General features: G+C 36.8%; 1 protein-coding gene and 1 long non-coding RNA gene across 51 annotated transcripts in view; one reads left to right on the forward strand and one right to left on the reverse strand.

Moving 5' to 3' along the window:
• Positions 1–580: 580 nt before the first annotated feature.
• Positions 581–17,804, reverse strand: LOC147357011 (uncharacterized). Its single transcript, XR_015143717.1, has 4 exons — positions 17,233–17,804; positions 14,381–14,473; positions 3,877–4,081; positions 581–830 (listed from the first exon to the last, which is right to left on the reverse strand). It is a non-coding gene; the product is annotated as an uncharacterized LOC147357011 (long non-coding RNA).
• LOC147357012 (uncharacterized) overlaps positions 17,508–20,184 on the forward strand; it is a 41,951-nt gene continuing 39,274 nt past the window's right edge. For 44 of the 50 annotated variants that reach the window (XM_086345471.1, XM_086345469.1, XM_086345473.1 and 41 more), the window contains exon 1: positions 17,670–17,807. The gene's annotated coding sequence lies outside the window, so the exon portion shown is untranslated. Of the gene's footprint in view, positions 17,808–20,184 lie in introns of all 50 variants that reach the window. The other 6 variants (XM_086345483.1, XM_086345446.1, XM_086345484.1 and 3 more) reach the window with 2 other exon arrangements.

Here is a 20,184-nt window from a genome sequence, read left to right on the forward strand (position 1 = left end):
ACTCTGGTCACACTAGGCTCTGTAGTATTGCCAGCTGGCACACATTATGCGATGCCTAGGTACTGCATTTTCTCAAGCCATCTCCATGTTCTGGAACGATCTCTCCTCTCCTCCTGCACAAATCCTATCTACCCTAAGAGTCTAGTTCAAGTCCTCCATCTTTATAATCAGAGTAACTCACAATGATGCCTTCTTTCCTGAGTTTAGAAAAACACTATCTCATTTAATCCATGCTTAACTCATGTGACAGTTATGCTATATAGACCACACTTTTAAAGCAGCACTTTAACACTTTTATGAACATGAATAATACCAATTACTACCATAGACCCTTTCCTAATAAAGATTTTGACCCATTTACCTTGGCTTTGAAAAGTCTAAGGGATTTAGAATTAGCTAGTGTGGGATATTTTAGGTTTTCCTTTGAACTTCTTTCTTCTTTTTATTCCACAGATTTTCTATCATTTGTCCAAATGTATATTTGCTCAATATACTGAAAACAAAATTCAAGTTGTCTTCTATACCTCTACCATCCTATGATGCTTTTGTATAGTATGACACACAGCAATACACAATGCAATACACAAAATGCATTTGTTTATTGAACACCAAAATTAGACTTCAATTTTATAAGTGTTTACATCACAAAAACAATATGGGGCTTTATGGGGAAATAAAAATATAAAAATAAATAAATGTGTGGTTTTCTGAAAATACAGGCCTTATGTGAGCTACATCACCTTACACCACATCATTCAGCTCCAGTGTGGTGTCTGGAGATGGGTTTATCACCATGTAGGACAGGGTATTTTGATGATCATTCATTTCATCTAGAAGATAAATAAATGCCAAGTTAGTTATACCACTTACAGAAAATTATGGGAATTATTGCAGAGCATCTTACCTTCAAATCACATAGCTGTCAATAAAAACTTGCTATAGTTTTGCGCACAGTATGACTGTTTATATAACTTTGACTATTTTTAAATTACTGCTATTGGAAATATCTGACAAGTAGTCATTTTTTGTTCCAACAGATGTTAAAAAATAAAGTATCTAATTCTGTTCAAAACAACCACAGTTATAAGCTACCTTGTAAGCTATTATGCTAACACTTTTTGTAAGTCTAAAAAAGTATTTCTATTACAGAAATGGCTGGACAGGATGTTTACTTGATTTGCTATGCTTTAATAATGGCTTCAGCAATACGTGAACCGTGAACTTCCAGATGTTTAAGTTGGTTTTAGAAAAGGCAGAGGAACCAGAGATCAAATTGCCAACATCTGCTGGATCATGGAAAAAGCAAGAGAGTTCCAGAAAAACATCTATTTCTGCTTTCTTGACTATGACAAAGCCTTTGACTGTGTGGATCACAATAAACTGAAAAATTCTGAAAAAGATGGGTATACCAGACCACCTGACCTGCCTCTTGAGAAATCTGTATGCAGGTCAGGAAGCAACAGTTAGAACTGGACATGGAACAACAGACTGGTTCCAAATAGGAAAAGGAGTACGTCAAGGCTGTATATTGTCACTCTGCTTATTTAACTTCTATGCAGAGCACATCATGAGAAACGCTGGGCTGGAAGAAGCACAAGCTGGAATCAAGATTGCCGGGAGAAATATCAGTAACCTCAGATATGCAGATGACACCACTCTTATGGCAAAAAGTGAAGAGGAACTAAAAAGCCTCTTAATGAAAGTGAAAGAGGAGAGTAAAAAAGTTGGCTTAAAGCTCAACATTCAGAAAACTAAGATCATGGCGTGCATCCCATCACTTCATGGGGAATAGATGGGGAAACAGTGGAAACAGTGTCAGACTTTATTATTATTAACTTTACAATATTGTATTGATTTTGCCATACATCAACATGCATATATTTTTGGGCTCCAAAATCACTGCAGATGGTGATTGCAGCCATGAAATTAAAAGATGCTCACTCCTTGGAAAGAAAGTTTTGACCAACCTAGACAGCATATTCAAAAGCAGAGACATTACTTTGCCAACAAAGTTTTGTCTAGTCAAGGCTAGGGTTTTTCCAGTAGTCATGTATGAATGTGAGAGTTGGACTGTGAAAAAAACTGAGCACTGAAGAATTGATGCTTTTGAACTGTGGTGTTGGAGATGACTCTTGAGAGTCCCTTGGACTGCAAGGAGGTCCCACCAGTCCATCCTAAAGACCAGTCTTGGGTGTTCATTGGAAGGACTGATGCTAAAGCTGAAACTCCAAAACTTTGGCCACCTCATGCGAAGAACTGACTCACTGGAAAAGACCCTGATGCTGGGAGAGATTGGAGGCAAGAGAAGAAGGGGACAACAGAAGATGAGATGGCTCGATGGCATCACTGACTCGATGGACATGCATCTGGGTAAACTCCGGGAGTTGGTGATGGACAGGGAGGCCTGGCGTGCTGCGTTTCATGGGGTCACAAAGAGTCGGACACAACTGAGTGACTGAACTGAACTGAATAATTATAAGAAATTGTGGTTATAGATGGTCATCCAGACATTCATATGGAAATACTGTGAAAAAAAATCATCTAATGGCATTGTGTTTTAAAAAACACAACAGATATGCATCTAAATAGCATGAAAACCCTAAGTACATTTGACTTCCTTACATAATACATCTGATATAAAACATGGTAGTATTCTGGAAGAATGCAGAGTCCTGTGGATCAGATCTACCTGTAAGTTTCAAGGGAAGTGTGCCACTGAATCATTTGTTTTTTTATCAAAAACATACATATTCTAAAAATAAACAGCTGTGCCCTTTAAGTTTTGTCAATTCACTCTGAAGACATCATCAGACTTCAAGTTTGGAGAGTTGACGTGGCATTGGAAAGGAAAAGAAAACAGCTTTAGAATTGAGTTTTTTAGTTTCCAAGGCTATGAGAAGGTGTAAATACAGAGGCTTGCGGACACACAGTCAATAAATATTAATCCTCCCAAGGGTAAAGTTTTTAAGCTGGAAGGGCACTGTTTCAAAACCTGCTCTGGAGACATAGTCCTCTCTAGCTATTTCAGTTAAGATTAACTTGACTCCTAAAGTGGTACTAAATTTTCCAGTTTGACCCAAAAATCTAAAACTATGTTTCATACCAATAGAGATACATCAACATGAAAATAACTTAATAAAATTAAATATAATTTTAGGCCAATACAGATGATTCTAATAATTTTCTACACTGGAAAATATATTATTTTTGTAAAATAGTATCTACCACAATGTGCTTCTAACTAGAAACCTGTCACTGGACTGTGAAAGATAGTACTTTCAGTTACGGTCTTTCAAGTTGATATGCAGATGTGACATTTTTAAGTCTATAAATAAAAATCATTATCTTACAAAGCAATTAAACTGCAGTATAATTGAAGCTTCCAGTAAGTTTTCCAGTAAAATTATTATAAGATTATCAAGTTAATATTCAAATAAAGGCATATACTCAGTTGCATAACCCCAGGGCAGACACAAGGAATTGTATCCTGCCATGGGGATAAGGTTGCCAGGCAAAATAGAGAATGCCCTGTGAAATCTGAAATTCAGACTAAAAATGAACAAGTTTAAGCATATTTATATACCATATATTGAATGTAACATGCTTGTACTAAAAATCATTTGTTGTTTATTTGAAATTCAAATTTAACTAGGCATCCTATAATTCTTTTTGCTAAATCTGCCAATAGTACTAGGGGTGTGTAATTATGACTAATTCAGAAAACTGGAGCTTGGAATTCCAATGAGTATATAAAAAGCTTACTCCAAATAAGGTGCGATTTCACCTCAAGGCATATTGTACTGGCAGGAGATCACCAGAATCCTATTTTTATACAGAAAGCAATTTTGACGTATGTAGAAGGAAATGGCAACCCACTCCAGTATTCTTGCGTGGAGAATCCTAGGGACAGAGGAGCCTGGTGGGTTGCCATCTATGGGGTCGCACAGAGTCGGACATGACTGAAGTGACTTAGCAGCAGCAGCATTGTTCTTGAAAAATTTCTCCATTGTATGAATTTCCACATAGGCTAAACAAAATCACAGCAGTTGATACTGCATCCTGGAGACTGAAGCATGATGCCCTGAAACGTAACAGGTCATTAGAAAATCTCCATCTCATTTGGCTCTCAAATACCATCTAGTTGATAACATGAAAAAGTAAAATAAATACATTTCTGTACAAATTCCAAAAGATTTTGAAAAGACCTTATTTATGTATTTTCATTTTAATAGTTGAATTTACTACTTTAAGAGCTTCCCAGGTGGTTCAGTGGTAAGGAACCCGTCTGTCCACGCAGGAGACAGTCGGGAAATCCCGTAGAGGAGGGAATGGCAACCCACTCCAGTAGTCTTGTTTGGGAAATCCCATGGACAGAGGAGCCTGGCGGACTACAGTCCAGTCCATGGGGTCACAAAGAGTCAGACATGACTTAGCAACTGAGAACGCATACTACTTTAAGCTTAAAGGTATTTCACCTGAAGTAATATCTGAGATTGAAGAAAAATGTATTGAAAATATTATCTGATTTAAAAATAAGTATGGTTTTCAATTTTGTTGCCATCTTTTAGTACCCCCAAATGACTTACAGGAGGCATTTTTATCATTAGTTGATAATCATAATTTATGACATGATTTTTGTTATTTTTTTCTCCAGTTTGGTCATTTAATAATGTTAACTAGGCATGACTGTGCTTCCCTGGTGGCTCAGATGGTAAAGAATCTGCCTGCAATGTGGGAAACTTGGGTTCAGTCCCTGGGTTGGGAAGAAGCCCTGGAGAAGGGAATAGCTACCCACTCCACTATTCTTGCCTGGAGAATTCCATGGACAGAGGAGGTTGGCGGGCAACAGTCCATGAGGTCGCAAAGAGACATGACTGAGAGACTTTCACTTTCAGGTATGATTAGTCACAAATAATCCTAAATCTGGAGACAACAATGAACAGGACAGGCCAAGTCTACAGATTCACCTATAACAAGTTAGCTGTAAACATTCTATATGATTTTAGCATGTTATTTATCTTAGAATATTCATTAATATTCTGTTGAAATTCACTAATTCCAAATGCACATGCAATCAGTTTTGACACTACATAACATAGTGCAACCTCTACCATAATTATGACATACAATATTTCTATAATGACAAAAAGTACCCTCCTGGCCTTTTGCAGTTTATTCCTTCCTCTCATGCCCCATCCTTAGAATCACTGATTTCTAGAACCATTCACTCAGCTAGGATCTTATAGTGTGTGTGTGATTTTTTTTAAAACTTTTTATTTTGAAATGATTGCATGTTAACATGTAGGAAATAATACAAAATGATGATGTGATGATGTGTTACTCCATTGGTAAAACTTGTAATAGTATGATATCAAAACCAAGCTATTGATATTGATAAAACCCACCAGTCTTACTCAAATTTCCCAAGTTTTACTTACATTCATTTTATGTGTGTTTTATATCTATAGTTCTTTACAGTTTATTTTATTTTTTAACTTTACAATATTGTATTGGTTTTGCCATATATAAACTTAAATCTGCCACAGGTATACACGTGTTCCCCATCCTGAACCCTCCTCCCTCCTCCCTCCGCATACCATCCCTCTGGGTCGTCTCAGTGCACCAGCCCCAAGCATCCAGTATCGTGCATTGAACCTGGACTGGCGACTCGTTTCATATATGATGTTATACATGTTTCAATGCCATTTTCCCAAAGCATCCCACCCTCTCCCTCTCCCACAGAGTCCAAAAGACTGTTCTATACATCTGTGTCTCTTTTGCTGTCTCGTATACAGGGTTATTGTTACCATCTTTCTAAATTCCATATGTATGTGTTATTATACTGTATTGGTGTTTTTCTTTCTGGCTTACTTCACTCTATATAATAGGCTCCAGTTTCATCCACCTCATTAGAACTGATTCAAATGTATTCTTTTAAATGGCTGAGTAATACTCCATTGTGTATATGTACCACAGCTTTCTTATCCATTCATCTGCTGATGGACATCTAGGTTGCTTCCATGTCCTGGCTATTATAAATAGTGCTGAAATGAACATTTGGGTACTCCCATTGCTGGGCATACACACCGAGGAAACCAGAATTGAAAGAGACACATGTACCCCAATGTTCATTACAGTGTGTTTTTTTTAAGGCTTTTATCCCCTTCGTGAAATCTTTTTGTTGAGTATCCAAGTTGTTGCCTGGATCTACTTTAATATTAATACAGTCATTCAAGTTTTCTTTAGAATTGTGATTACATACAATTTAATTATATCCTTTTGCTTTTAATCTATTTCTTTCTTTACATTTTAAGTGTTACTTTTAGACAACATAAAGCTGGGTATTGCTTCTTTTAATCCCATCTGATGACTTCTGCCTCTTAATTGAAATGTTTAATTCATTTATATGTAATATAAATATTAATATTGTTGCTGTTGTGTCCAATTCTCTGATACTCCGTGGACTGCAGCACGACAGGCTCCCCTGGTATCAAGTACCAATACTGCTACTGCTAAGTCACTTCAGTAGTGTCCGACTCTGTGCGACCCCATAGACTGCAGCCCACCAGGCTCCCCCGTCCCTGGGGTTCTCCAGGCAAGAACACTGGAGTGGGTTGCCATTTCCTTCTCCAATGCATTAAAGTGAAAAGTGAAAGTGAAGTTGCTCAGTCGTGTCCGACCCTCAGCGACCCCATGGACTGCAGCCTTCCAGGCTCCTCCATCCATGGGATTTTCCAGGTAAGAATACTGGAGTGGGGTGCCATTGCCTTCTCCGCAAGTATCAATACAATAGGATTTAAATCTACCATCTTGCAGTTATATTTCACTTGTTCCAGATGTTCTCTGCACCTCTCTTTTTTCTCTGCCTTCTTTGGATTAATTGAGGATTTATACAGTTATTCTTATAATCATTCCATTTTATTTGCAATATTGGTTATTAGTTATATGTCTTTGATTTTCTTTTTTTTTTTTTTTATAGCTTCTCTAGGTCATTGGTTGGCAATTGTTTTTTGAAGAACTAAACAGTTAATATTTCAGACTTTTCAGGCCATATGAGCTCTGCTGCTCCTGCTACTAAGTCGCTTCAGTCATGTCTTACTCTGTGAGACCCCACAGATGGCAGCCCACCAGGCTCCCCGTCCCTGGGATTCTCCAGGCAAGAACACTGGAGTGGGTTGCCATTTCCTTCTCCAATGCATGAAAGGGAAAAGTGAAAGTGAACTTGCTCAGTCGTGTCCGACTCTTAGCGACCCCATGGACTGCAGCCTACCAGGCTCCTCCGTCCATGGGATTTTCCAGGCAAGAATACTGGAGTGGGTTGCCATTGCCTTTTCCCATATGAACTCTGCTGTACTTACTAAACTTTTTCAACTGGAAAGTGGAAGCAGCCATAGAAAATGCAAAAATCACTAAGAATGATTGCTTTTATTTTATCCCAAAACTGGCATGCTACCATTTGCTGTCCCTTACTCTAGGGTTTAAAATATACAGCTTTCATTTTTCAGTGTCTACTCTTAAATAGCACATCACTTTGCATGTAATTTAACAAACTTTCGTGTGTGCTAAGTCACTTCAGTCATATTTTATTCTTTGAAACCCTATAAACTGTGCCTTCGGGCTCCTCTGTCCACGTGATTCTCCAAGCAAGTATACTGGAGTGAGTTGCATGTGCTCCTCCAGGGGATCTTCCCCAACCAGGGACTGAACTCACATCTCATGTCTCCTGCATTGGCACACAGGTTCTTTACCAATAGTACCACTGGGAAGCCCTTAACAAACTTACTATATTCTATTGAGATAGAATTATGTATTATATATTATTATTAATATATAATATTATCAACAATACATCAATATAAATATTATATTAATATATAATATTATATATTATTATTCTTCCTTAATTATGTATTACTGCCATACTTTTCTGCTTCTATATATTATAAACCTTACAATGTTTGTCATAAATGGCAAATTATTTTTGAACAAAATTTTTAAATAGAAATGTAACTTTTACATTTGCCCATATGCTTACTTATTTTGTTTAGACCTAAAGTTCCACCTGGCATTATTTTTCTTCTATCTTAAGAATTTCCTTTAACAATTTCTTTCATACTGCAGAGCTGTTGTTGACAAATTTTCTCAGCTTTTGTTTTTTAAACCTCGTGCTTATTTGCTTTTAGTTCAGAAAGATAGTTTTACTATGTATAGTGTATTAGGTAGACTATTTTATTTGTTATATTTATATTCCTTGAGCTTCACTGAGCTTCTGAGATTCTGAATAGAGTTCCCACCAAATTTGGACAAAAAAATGTTGATCATTATTTCTTCAAATATCCATTCTCTTCCTCCTGTTTCTCCAATTATGAAATTACTCAATATTATCTCACAAGTAGCTTGCACCAAATTTTCAAGGCTTTTACTTTTTCTTTTCTTCTTTATTCTGCATATTGGATAGTCTATTTCTGGGACTTTATGTTCATTGATGTTTTGATTCTGCAGCAGCTATTTTTATGTAAATCCCATGCAACATATATATTTTTTCCCCAAGTAAAATATGGAATAGTAAAGTATTACAAATTCTAACCTATATGAGCTTCATGTCTTCAAATTTTCTCCTTATCATTCTATTTTCTTCTACCATCTTGAACATATGGATCATATTGTATTATATAACTACTGTAATATTATTTTTTTTAATCTGTTTCTGTTGATTGAATTGTTTCTACTGGTACTGGTCATATTTTCTTGTTTGGGGTCCACTTACATGACTTCCAGCCTGTAAAAGGCCTAAATCACTTGTTAAACTTTTCTTGGGTAACAAAGTTATGTGCTGATTTTTTCCAACACCTGTACACGATTGGTTTATGTTTTTTCTAGTTATTTAAATTGAGACTATAGACAATCATCATAATTGGTAACTTCTTGTTGTTGTTTCAGTGCATTTGGAAAGCTCATTTTTGCTTTCATTGACTATTTAAACAAATTCATAATAAAATGTTGAACTCATAAAATGTTCATTCAACTAATGAAATTTTTTCTCAATGACAAAAATATTTTATTTTACTCAAATGTCCACATTTTTCTTAGACATATGCCAAAACACAGTATTTGATTTCCAGGTGTAAAGATAAAATACATAGATTATTAAGTGCAATTAAGTTAATGGTAGAGTTAAATTATGTAAAAATTTGACATAATGGAGAAATTAATGAAACAAAGCTTTATAGTTTTACTTTAGGGAGACACAGAAAATTCATTGCAGAAATAATTGCATTTACCATAAATCATTAGCAGCTCAGCAAATATCTCTCTTAAAAGCTTCATTACTTTATCTATTAAGGAAACTGATGAATTGTTTCTATTAACATTCCATATACAGAATGAGGTTAACATAAAATCCATGGATTTATCCTCCTGTGTCTGCCTCCTTGTGAGAATGGGTTAGTTCTGGAAATGCAGAATAACATAAAATCACCTATTTTCTGAAATTCTATACTGGCAGTATACTGATTGTACATATCAATACTATTTTACTCATACTGGGAAATGGAAAATGATACATTTCAAAAAACAGTAAAAATTCAGTATCAGTTTCTTTTGAAATACTAAATTATTATTGAAGTCATTACAGTGATCTCAGATACTTATATTATTCCTCCCATGTGCTAAATGTTGTAAAATATTTCCGAAAAATATCTAACTTTGGTGCCTTTCCCTCTTTGGTAATATGTTTCAGGACAAATTTATAACCTTTTACTAGAAAATGTACTTGACCTATTGATTAGAATTTGGGGGAATTTTAAATTAAAACTTACATGAAAATAATCAATGATTTATAAAAGAGTCTGAAAATAGAAGTTGATGATATTACTATTGCTATTACTGCTACCACCACCACAATATATATCATAAGTTTGGGTGGGAGTAACAATCCTTTCTTATTAATTTTGGTTGTTTCTATCCCATAAAAAAGAGAATGACTAAGAATTAAGTCGCCATGTTAACTATAAAACCAGGTCTTGGTTAATCTGTTGATTATTTCAGGCAAATTACAAACTTATTTAACAAAGAAACTAAGACTTCCTGATAGATGTAATGAAAGCCATGTCTAATTAGTAAGTAGTTACCTCTGTCACTTAAAAGGATGTCTTTTTTTCCCCCATTGATGTTCCCTTTCTTACTAACACTATGAAACAAAGGGATCCATGTCAAAATCAGAACTTGCAGCACTGGTCATACCAGGAACGCTTACTTGCCAATTTATAATGGCAAATATATTTATATAATATATAAAATATATAATTATACATATGTAATATATAATTATATATATATGATGTATAATATAAATATCAAATATTTAAAATGTGTGTCATACTAATAGTTAAGAATACATATGTCAATAGTTATTAAGAATAATTTTAGTGAGTATGAGAGCCAAATAAATTGTTGAAGAATGATGCCAGGTATTAACACAAACTAATGATTGTATATGTATATCTACAGTACAGCTTATAGATTGAAGAATCTTTTGTCCCTTGTGTTCTATTATTTTATATCCGATCTCTTTGGGAAAACCTGATTACCTCATTTGTTGGTTAAAAAACATGATGCTCAGGGAGACAGTGACTTATCCAAGGACACATGGCCAGTTAGTATATAATGCCATGAAGTTTGAGGTAAGTTTTTAAAATTATATTGAAGATATTTTCCAAAAAAATTAAATAAAAGACAAGCAGAATTTGTAGGTCATCACATTAGTTAATTTCTCAAGACATGCAGGTTCTCATTCTGTCTCCCAAACCCTTGAGGCCAGATGTGCTCCACTAGTAAATTTTTTAGATTTAGAAAGTAATATAAGGCACATAATGTATTTGATGTAATATTCTCAGTTGGGTCTGAAGCAGCAATGTTCATATTTCTGCAGCAAACATATGAATATTTACAATAAATTTGATCAAATATCCAAATAGTTTCAAGCAATTTGGATCAACTTCTGTGTTTAAACAAGTTTTGGTGTCAAACCTACTTAAAAACTCAGTCTCCAGAAATTTTGGATTTTAAAAGTACAAGTGAAAGATTATATACCTGTAATCTCACTAATGTCCCTTGAAGGATAGGTATATGTTTATCTTAGACAACAACATGCACAAGCATTTACATTATTTCAACCTAACATGTAGAAACAGGCTGTATCAGGAAATATTAAAAATTTATCCTCTGGTTTTAAAGAATTATCTTTCTTTTGGAATTGAATATGATTTAAAAAAAATAAGTGAGAGGTAACCTTTAGGGAGTTACTTGTCAAAAATTAACAATTTAGTGACCTTTTAGATGTTAAGCATTTCTCAGTGTTTATGATTTTTTATTATTTGAGATATAATTAAGTTTTTCTTTAAACAGTACAAAAATAACTTTTCTAATATATCATTTATAATGCAGCATTGTTCTGCAGGTTTCGTAATTTTTCAGAAAGAGAAAGAAGATCTGGGAAAGGATACTGCTGAAGACAGATGAAGGAAAGTAAGAATCCTTTCTATCTGGTAGTGTCTCAGCAAAGGGGTAGAGAAGAAGTGAACTGAGAGCAAACATGAGGTGATGATGCAAAGACATGGAATGTAATTAGTAGATAAAAGAAAACACAGGAGACAAATTGAGGAGTAAGGAGTGTGTGTGCACATATGTGGACTTGTGTTTGTTTTAGGATTAAGGGAAGAGGCCTGATTTCCTTAGAAGAGGAACTAAGAAAAAAAAGGGAGAAATATGACATATTAGGAGAGGGGGGTTAGAAAATAGAATTTGGATTTGAAAGAACTAGGCAGAAGGACTAAAAGTAGAAGGAAATAATCCTTTCATCTGAAACAAACAAGTTAATTATAAAATTAATTCAGAAGAAGAAATATCTAAATATAGTTAGGCAAATACTGACAAAGAAGAGTGAAATGTCCCTAGCCTTATCAGATATTAAAATATAGAATAAAGACTGCAATTAAAACAGTGGGTGATTTTTGTCAGAACAGGCAGACAAAAATCTGCCTGTTGTCTCTATTGTAACACAAGAGAAAGTCTAGAAATAGACACCAATAACATGTATGAATTTAAAATCTGCTAAAAGCAGGATCTAAAAATCGATGGAATGGGGTGTGCATTTTAGTAAATGGTATCACATAACTAAGGGCGTCTCTGGTGGCTCAGGTGGTAAAGAATTCGCCAGCAATTTGGGAGACCTGGGTTTGATCCCTGAGTCAAGAAGATCTGCTGGAGGCGGGCATGGCAACCCACTCCAGTATTCTTGCCTGGAGAATCCCCATGGACAGAGGAGCCTGGTGTGCTACAGCCCATGAGGTCACAAAGAGTCAGACACAACTGAGCTACTAAGCACAGCACAGCACATTATATAACTCAATGTAGAAAACTATCTTCAGTTCAGTTCAGTCGCTCAGTCGTGTCCGACTCTTTGCGACCCCATGAATCGCGGCACGCCAGGCCTCCCTGTGCATCACCAACTCCCAGAGTTCACTCAGACTCACGTCCATCGAGTCAGTGATGCCATTCAGCCATCTCATCTTCTGTTGTCCCCTTCTCCTCCTGCCCCCAATCCCTTCCAGCATCAGAGTCTTTTCCAATGAGTCAACTCTTCGCATGAAAATTATCTTAGAAAATACAAAAATGTGTTCCCTTGCCTACCAAATATACCAGGGTAATTTCCAAATAAATCATATATTTGAATACAAAAGGTGAAACCAAATAAGTAATGAAAAATGTGGAAGAATTCCCCTCTAAACTGGAAGAAAGACAGCCAAAGCCACCATGATATCTCATCTGGATTACCATAATAGTCTCCTAATTCACTGATGTGTGTCTGCCCATGCTCTCTTATTCTTAAATTCTACAACTAGACTGATTCTTTTGAAGTCTAAATTAAACTATACAACTCCTCTCCTCAAAATCCTGTAATATGTCTGTATTCAACAAAAGGTAAAGTCAAAAGAGTTGGACATCTTAGTGACTAAACAACAAGAAAAGGAGAAAACATCTGTATGATGGTCTACAAAGCCTCATATAATCTGATCACCTTGTTACTTCCCTAATTCCATTTCCTCTTTCTCAGTCATTGTTCACAAGTTCACAACTCAACAAGTTCACAAGTTCAACAAGCTCACAACTTGTTACACTAGCCTCTTGCCTGATTTTGAAATACGCTAGGGCTTTAGCATTAGTTATAAAGCCAAATCCAGTCTCTGTACCCTGACACTAAATTAAATCTCAGAGACAGAGTTTGGACTTGGGTTCTGTTTTGGGTTCTGAGGGTGGGGTGTCTAGGACTTTGTGGGCTTACTCTTTATTGGTGACTTTAAAGCTTAAGGCTGGGTAAGGAACAGGGTAACCCTTAAAGGGACATTACCCTTAATGAGGGTAAGGAACAGGAAAAGCTGCTGGTTATCTAGATTATCCAGGACTTTTTTTTTTTTTTTTTTAATTGAAATACAGTATAGTTGACTTGCAATTCTGATTTATATATACATATATAGCCACTCTTTTTTAGATTCTTTTTCATGTAGGTCATTACAGAATAACGAGTTCCCTGTGCTATACAGTTGGTTCTTATAAGTAATGTATTTTATATATAGTAGAGTGTATATGTCAGTCCCAATCTCCCAACGTATCTTTTCCCTCCTCCGCTTGCTTCCCCCTTGGTAACTGTAAGTTGGTTTTTCGCATCTGTGACTCTTTCTGTTTTGTTAATAAGTTCATTTGTACCATATTTTTTAGATTCCACATATAAGTGATATTATATGGCATTTGTCTTCCTTTGTCCGATTTACTTCACTCATCATGGTTATCTCTAGGTCCAGGGCATTTTTTAAAGGGACTTTCTTGGGTGGCACAGCCTGGCTCCTTATCTAAGGGTTCTGCCAGTAGCTATGTCATGCAGTTGGCTATATGATTATTCAAAATAGATGCCATGAAAATGGATGCCTTGGCAATCAAAAACTTAACTGCAAGTTACAATTAAATGGTTAATGCTAGGCACTTATACCACGTTGCCAATAACATGATTCAATTTTTAAACAAAAATTAGCACTTTGGAAAACTTGTATCAGCATTCTAGTTTTACTGAAAAAACTGATGAAACTGATTGTGACTTTTTATACTGTAGAATGAAATAGGTCAGTATCAGACATAATCACCACCTTCTTAATGGTCAATACATGAAGGTGCAAAATCATGCATATGTGAGAGACCAATTCAAAGTGAATGGATCACCAGTGGGCTTTAACATAAGAGAAAATAATGAATCCACTGACATAGTTACAGCTTCTACTTTGTAAGCAAACTTTACAAAATTAATAGTTATTTAGTTTTTGTGTCATACCTGAGAAACATATCCATCATCATCTGAAAAGATGGTTAAAACATTCTTTTCTTCCAACTGGACTACAGAATGAAGTGAGCAAATCTTCATTTTCTTCAAGGAAAATAATATATTTCAATAGACTGAATAAAGAACCTCATAAATAAAGTGGCATTGTTTCATATTTTTGAAAATCTATTTTTTGCATATCTCACTGATGTGGAAAGTACAGGTCTTTATATAAAAAATATGCTAACCCATAATAGGTTACTTATTTGCACTTTTAACTAAACACATTCATTCTATCATTTTTAGAATAAATAAATATTTATTCTGTAAGTCAGTGTCAGACTTTATTTTTTGGGGCTCCAAAATCACTGCAGATGATGACTGCAGCCATGAAATTAAAAGACATTTGTTTCTTGGAAGAAAAGGTATGACCAACATAGACATCATATTAAAGAGCAGAGGCATTACTTTGCCAACAAAGGTCCATCTAGTCAAGGCTATGGTTTTTCCAGTGGTCATGTATGGATGTGAGAGTTGGACCATAAAGAAAGCTGAGCACCGAAGAATTGATGCTTTTGAATTGTGGTGTTGGAGAAGACTCTTGAGAGTCCCTTGGACTGCAAGGAGATCCAACCAGTCCATCCTAAAGGAAATCAGTCCTGAATATTCATTGGAAGGACTGATGCTGAAGCTGAAACTCCAATACTTTGGGCACCTGATGCAAAGAACTCACTCATTTGAAAAGACCCTGATGCTGGGAAAGAGCGAAGGCAGGAGAAGGAGATGACAGAGGATGAGATGTTTGGATGACATTACTGACTCAACGGACATGAGGTTGAGTAAACTCTGGGAGTTAGTGATACACAGGGAGACCTGGCGTGCTTGCAGTCCAAGAGGTTGCAAAGAGTCAGACACTACTGAGCGACTGACCTGAATGAGTATTGACTTTTGTAGCTATTCTTTGTTCAGTTTCTGAACAAAAATAATATTCCCAAGATAAATTTTTATCTTGACCTCAAAAAAATTATGCTTAATACATCCATATGTGGGAGGAAACATTTTGTCAAATTCTGAAAAGCTGCTAATGTGAGGCAATAATCATTTTTCTTATTGAAAATAAATAAGTTTTCTGGTTTCATATGGAGTTTATGTCTGTAACAGCTGCCTCTGGACTCATGAATCATGAAAGGTAAAAACAAGAGAACATATGGTGGCTTTTGTATATTTTCTCCAGAGAGTTCATTTTGAAGTTTTTCAGAATTTGTCTTAAAATCTGACAGTATTATTAATCTAATTTCCATGGAGAAAGAAAAACATCCTCTTTTATACTTCTTTTTAGAAATTAGAGAGGAAAATTGCAAGTAAATTTTGGTGTTGTATATATGTATACATCAGTTCACTTCAGTTCAGTCGCTCAGTTGCGTCTGACTCTTAGCGACCCCATGGACCACAGCCTACCAGGCTCCTCCGTCCATGGGATCCTCCAGGCAAGAGTACTTGAGTGGGGTGCCATTGCCTTCTTCTAAGAGGAAAGCAAGCATGGAGTAAGTGTGTAAGGGGCTTCCCAAGTGGCTCAGTGGTAAAGAATCTGCCTGCCGATGCAGGAGATGTGGGTTCCATCCATCTGGAAGACCACTGGGTGAAGGAAATTCCAACCACTCTAGTATTCTTTCCTGGGGAATCCCATGGACAGAGGGCTACAAGAAGATATGACTTAGAGACTAAAAGTCAGATATGACTTAGAGACTAAATGAAACTAAATGACATCACAAGTGGATAAGAACACTATTTTCTGTTGGGTAGCCTACAAAGGCCTTTCTGCTCAGGTATCTTCTTTCACCTATTTATGGACTTATCACATACTTGTCACACAGTATTTATGGTTAATATTTCTTTATACAACCTACAGAGTTCCAGCTCTTCCGTGGATTGCCTGTACCTGTTCACACACATCTGCAATGTTTCCTTCCATAGAGAGGAAACAGCACTGCTGGGTTCTCTTTATTCCAGCTTAGGATAATTATCCTGCTTAAGGCATATATTCAGCTTAGGATAATTATCCTGCTTAAGCTTAGCTCAGGGCTTCCTGGCTCAGCTATTAAAGAATCTTCCTGCAATGCAGGAGACCCCAGTTTGATTCCTGAGTTAGGAAGATTCCCTGGAGAATCCATAGTATACTCACTCAAGTATTCATGAGCTTCCCTGGTGGCCCAGATGGTAACAAATCCTTCTGCAATGAATGCAGGAGACCTCAGTTAGATCCCTGGATTGGGAAGATCCCCTGGAGGAGGGCGTGGCACCCATTCCAGTATTCTTGCCTGGAAAATCCCCACAGCCAGAGGAGTTTAGCAGGCTACATTCCATGGGATCACAAAGAGTCAGACAGGATTGTGCCACTAAGCATACCACAACACAAGCTTAGCTCTGTTCTTTCCTCCCCTCTTTTTCTTGGGAGCCAGCTTCCAAAGGAGCCGGGGAGGTAGAAAGGCTCTAAACTGTTACTGAGTGACTCGGTCCATATCTAGGATCTGTTACTGGGAAGACCATCAGCCCACATATAGAAGCCACAGAAACGTTGACTTCCTCATTAAAAATGCAATATTTTATTCCCATTTGCTTAACTCACTTCTTTTATTTATTTATTTGAAATCCAATGAGGAAAAGGGAGGTTATTTGAAGCACCATATTTAAGAATTATGAAGAAAGGATAGGGGAAAAAAATTATCTAGAAGAAGACACAGAGATGAATGAGGAAACCATCAAGGAATTTAAACAGCAGTAGCTCATTTGACAAAAGGAGAATCAACCATTGAATTAAACATCTCTGAAATACCGAGTAAAGTGAGGAGATTAAAACTACATACCTGTGGAGCGGCCAACACAGAGTTCCTTTGTAACAGTGGAAGAAATGGTTTTAGTGGATGTGAGAAGCACAAGTGGCTGGTACGAGATGAGGAGTGAAAGGCTGTGAAGCCTGTGCTGATGGCACGTGAGGACAACTGCCCCGTAACCACGCAAACACGGAAAGCGTCTGTGAAAAGAAAGTGTAAGGGCGCAGGCGCGAGGCTGTTATCGCGAGACCATTGGCGTTGGGGTTAAAGGTCGGGAGACTGTTAGCCTGGTATTTAACGGTCTTCCTGCTCTGCTGATGATCAGCCTAACGGTGGTCCTCTTGGCAGAGTGCAGCAAGACGTGGACCTAGGTCTTATTCTGTGGCCCTCCAGGCCCTTTGGCCTCAGGACCATCGGGTGAGCTGGAGACCCAGAACAGGCTGAGAGGACTGTCTCACAGAACTCTGGAGCCCCCATAAATGCCGGAGCCCCCCTCACCACCACCCACCACCCAGGTCCAGACCTGGAAGCAGCCGGGAACCTCACCCCCATCCCTGCTCTGGTTCTGGGAGTCCTCAGCAGCTGGAGGATATCACAGGACCATTAAGGTAAGAGCTTCAACCAACTTCTGTGTCTCCATCCAAGTTTCCAAACTTGGTCCAGCTTTCATCAGTTGGCCACCCCCAGGAGATAGCCAGAGGTCAAGGTTCAGGTGCAAGGACCTTGTACATCATTACTTCAGACCCACCTCTATGGTTGGGACCTCTCTCAAAGAAGGGTGAGTGTTGTGAGATGGAGATTAACCTGATTGCTATTTGCTGCAAATGATACTCTCCAGTTTAAATGAAAAGCCGAAGGACCAGCCAGCTATGAAGCTCCTCTCTGTCTAATATCTTAAAAAAATGTGTGTAAGACCCTTTGCTGAAAACAGGGAAACAAACCTAAAAGAGCAAACCAGAAAAACAGAGTAGAATCACTGGGTGTGGATCAGGACCTATTTGAATTTCCTGTTATTTCGCTGTAATACTCCTCATCTCTGTAGTTTTTGCCAAGGATTCTTCTTAACTCAATGACCTGTCTTCCTGGACTCACATCCTCCATGAATTATCCTCCGCTTCTCGCTAGTTTTACATTTTGCCCTTCATTGTTGTTGTTCAGTTGCTAAGTTGTGTCCAACTGTTTGCAACCCAATGGACTGCAGCATGCCAGGTTCCCCTGTCCTTCACTGTTTCCCCAAGTTTGCTCAAATTCACATCCATGGAGTCAGTGATGCTATCTAACCATCATCCTCTGTCACCCCCTTCTTCTCCTGCCCTCAGTCTTTCCCAGCATCAAGGTTTTTTTTTTTTTTTTTTAATAAGTCGGCTCTTGGCATCAGGTGGCTAAAGTATTGGAGCTTCAGCTTTAGCATAGTTCTTCCAATGAATATTCAGGGTTGATTTACTTTAGGATGGACTGGTTTGATCTCCTTGCTGTCTGAGGGACTCTCAAGATTCTTTTCCAGCACCACAATTTAGGAAGCATCAATTCTTTGGTGCTCAGCCTCCTTTTTAACTTCTCCTTTATCCAGCCCTTCCTTAGAGAAACAGCCTTACTACCAATGACACCATTTAATTAGCTACTATATGTGAAAATATTTAGCAGTGTTCCTGACAATCAATTGCTTAATTCTAGTTAAATATTGGGTTGTTTTTCTTTTTTCCTAGAGACAGTTGAGTATACAGTTCATATGAAGGACAGCATCCTTCATACTAATGAAGGACAAATTCTTCAGTAAGTGCTGTGATGCTTTTTAGATATTATACAGAGAGACAGCTGCTAATGATTTATATAGAAATCTATTTAGACTGACATCTGCCATATTCCCAATAAAAGCAAAGCACTTACCTAAACCTATGCAATGTTTTAGTAAATGCTTTCTTTGAAATTCTAGAGTACTAAATCAGAAGCCTTTTGCTAAATTAATAACAAGTTGTTGAATCAAAGTAGGACTAACTCAATAATAAATAAGAGAAGAATTTTATTGATTACCACTTAAAAAAGTAAAATTACACTCCAGTTGGCATAAATTTTGTAGCTGCTCAGTGAGCACATTTCTTCTCCTGCACATGGCCACGCATTCTGGAGACTGGATGTGATGGAAATGATCCATGCCACTTCTGCATTCCATTAGTAATTCCTGAATTGCTCCTTCATGATCATTCCCCCCTCAACAAGCTGGAGGAAGACAAGCAGGACTAGCCTGGAATTCACATGTTGAAAATAATGATTTTCAACGTAATTTAAGTATGTTAAAACAATTAACTTATATTTGAACATTATCTGTTAATCTAGAATAAGAAGCAAGCTAAAAAGGAAAGAAGTTACTTGATTTGTACTTGTATGTGTTCAGATTTATTCACTGATTACTCTTTCCTTTGCACAACAAAGTGAGCAAAATACTGTTTGCAAACATGGCAAATCAAAGTATCCAAATGAAAACATTTACTCCAAAGGGAATGGTTTTGCCTTACAGACAAATTAAAAACCAGCTGTTCCAGCCTTCATGGAAAACATTATACAGCAACCAGTTTGTCCACAAATGAGTCATTTCAACGAATGTAATACATAATACTGCTGGTGGCATTATTTTGATGGGCTAGGTTTATTAAGGTCATTGAGTTAAAAAAAATAAAACATTATGTGTACAATAATTGCAAATTGCTCTACAAAGTATCTTTTAAGTTCAAAAGGAAGGGTTCTTCCTACACTAAGTTGAGTTTCTTGCATTTGCTATTGTAACACAGACATAACACATAGACAATACAGAATAGGCATATTAATTTAGGTAAGAGTTTTATAGTTCAAAGCAGAAAATCCAACAGGAGTGCTATTGGCAACAAGCTACCATTATATAAGATAAATTAATGGAAATATAGCCATGTACTCAACAGTTCTGAGTGAACTCCAGGAATGAATAAAGCAGTGTCCAGACTGCTAAAACTT

This window comes from Bos grunniens, chromosome 16 (genome assembly GCF_055505025.1).
Source record: "Bos grunniens cultivar Pamir isolate PY7600 chromosome 16, Bosgru_T2T1.0, whole genome shotgun sequence".
Taxonomy (NCBI): Eukaryota; Metazoa; Chordata; class Mammalia; order Artiodactyla; family Bovidae; genus Bos; species Bos grunniens.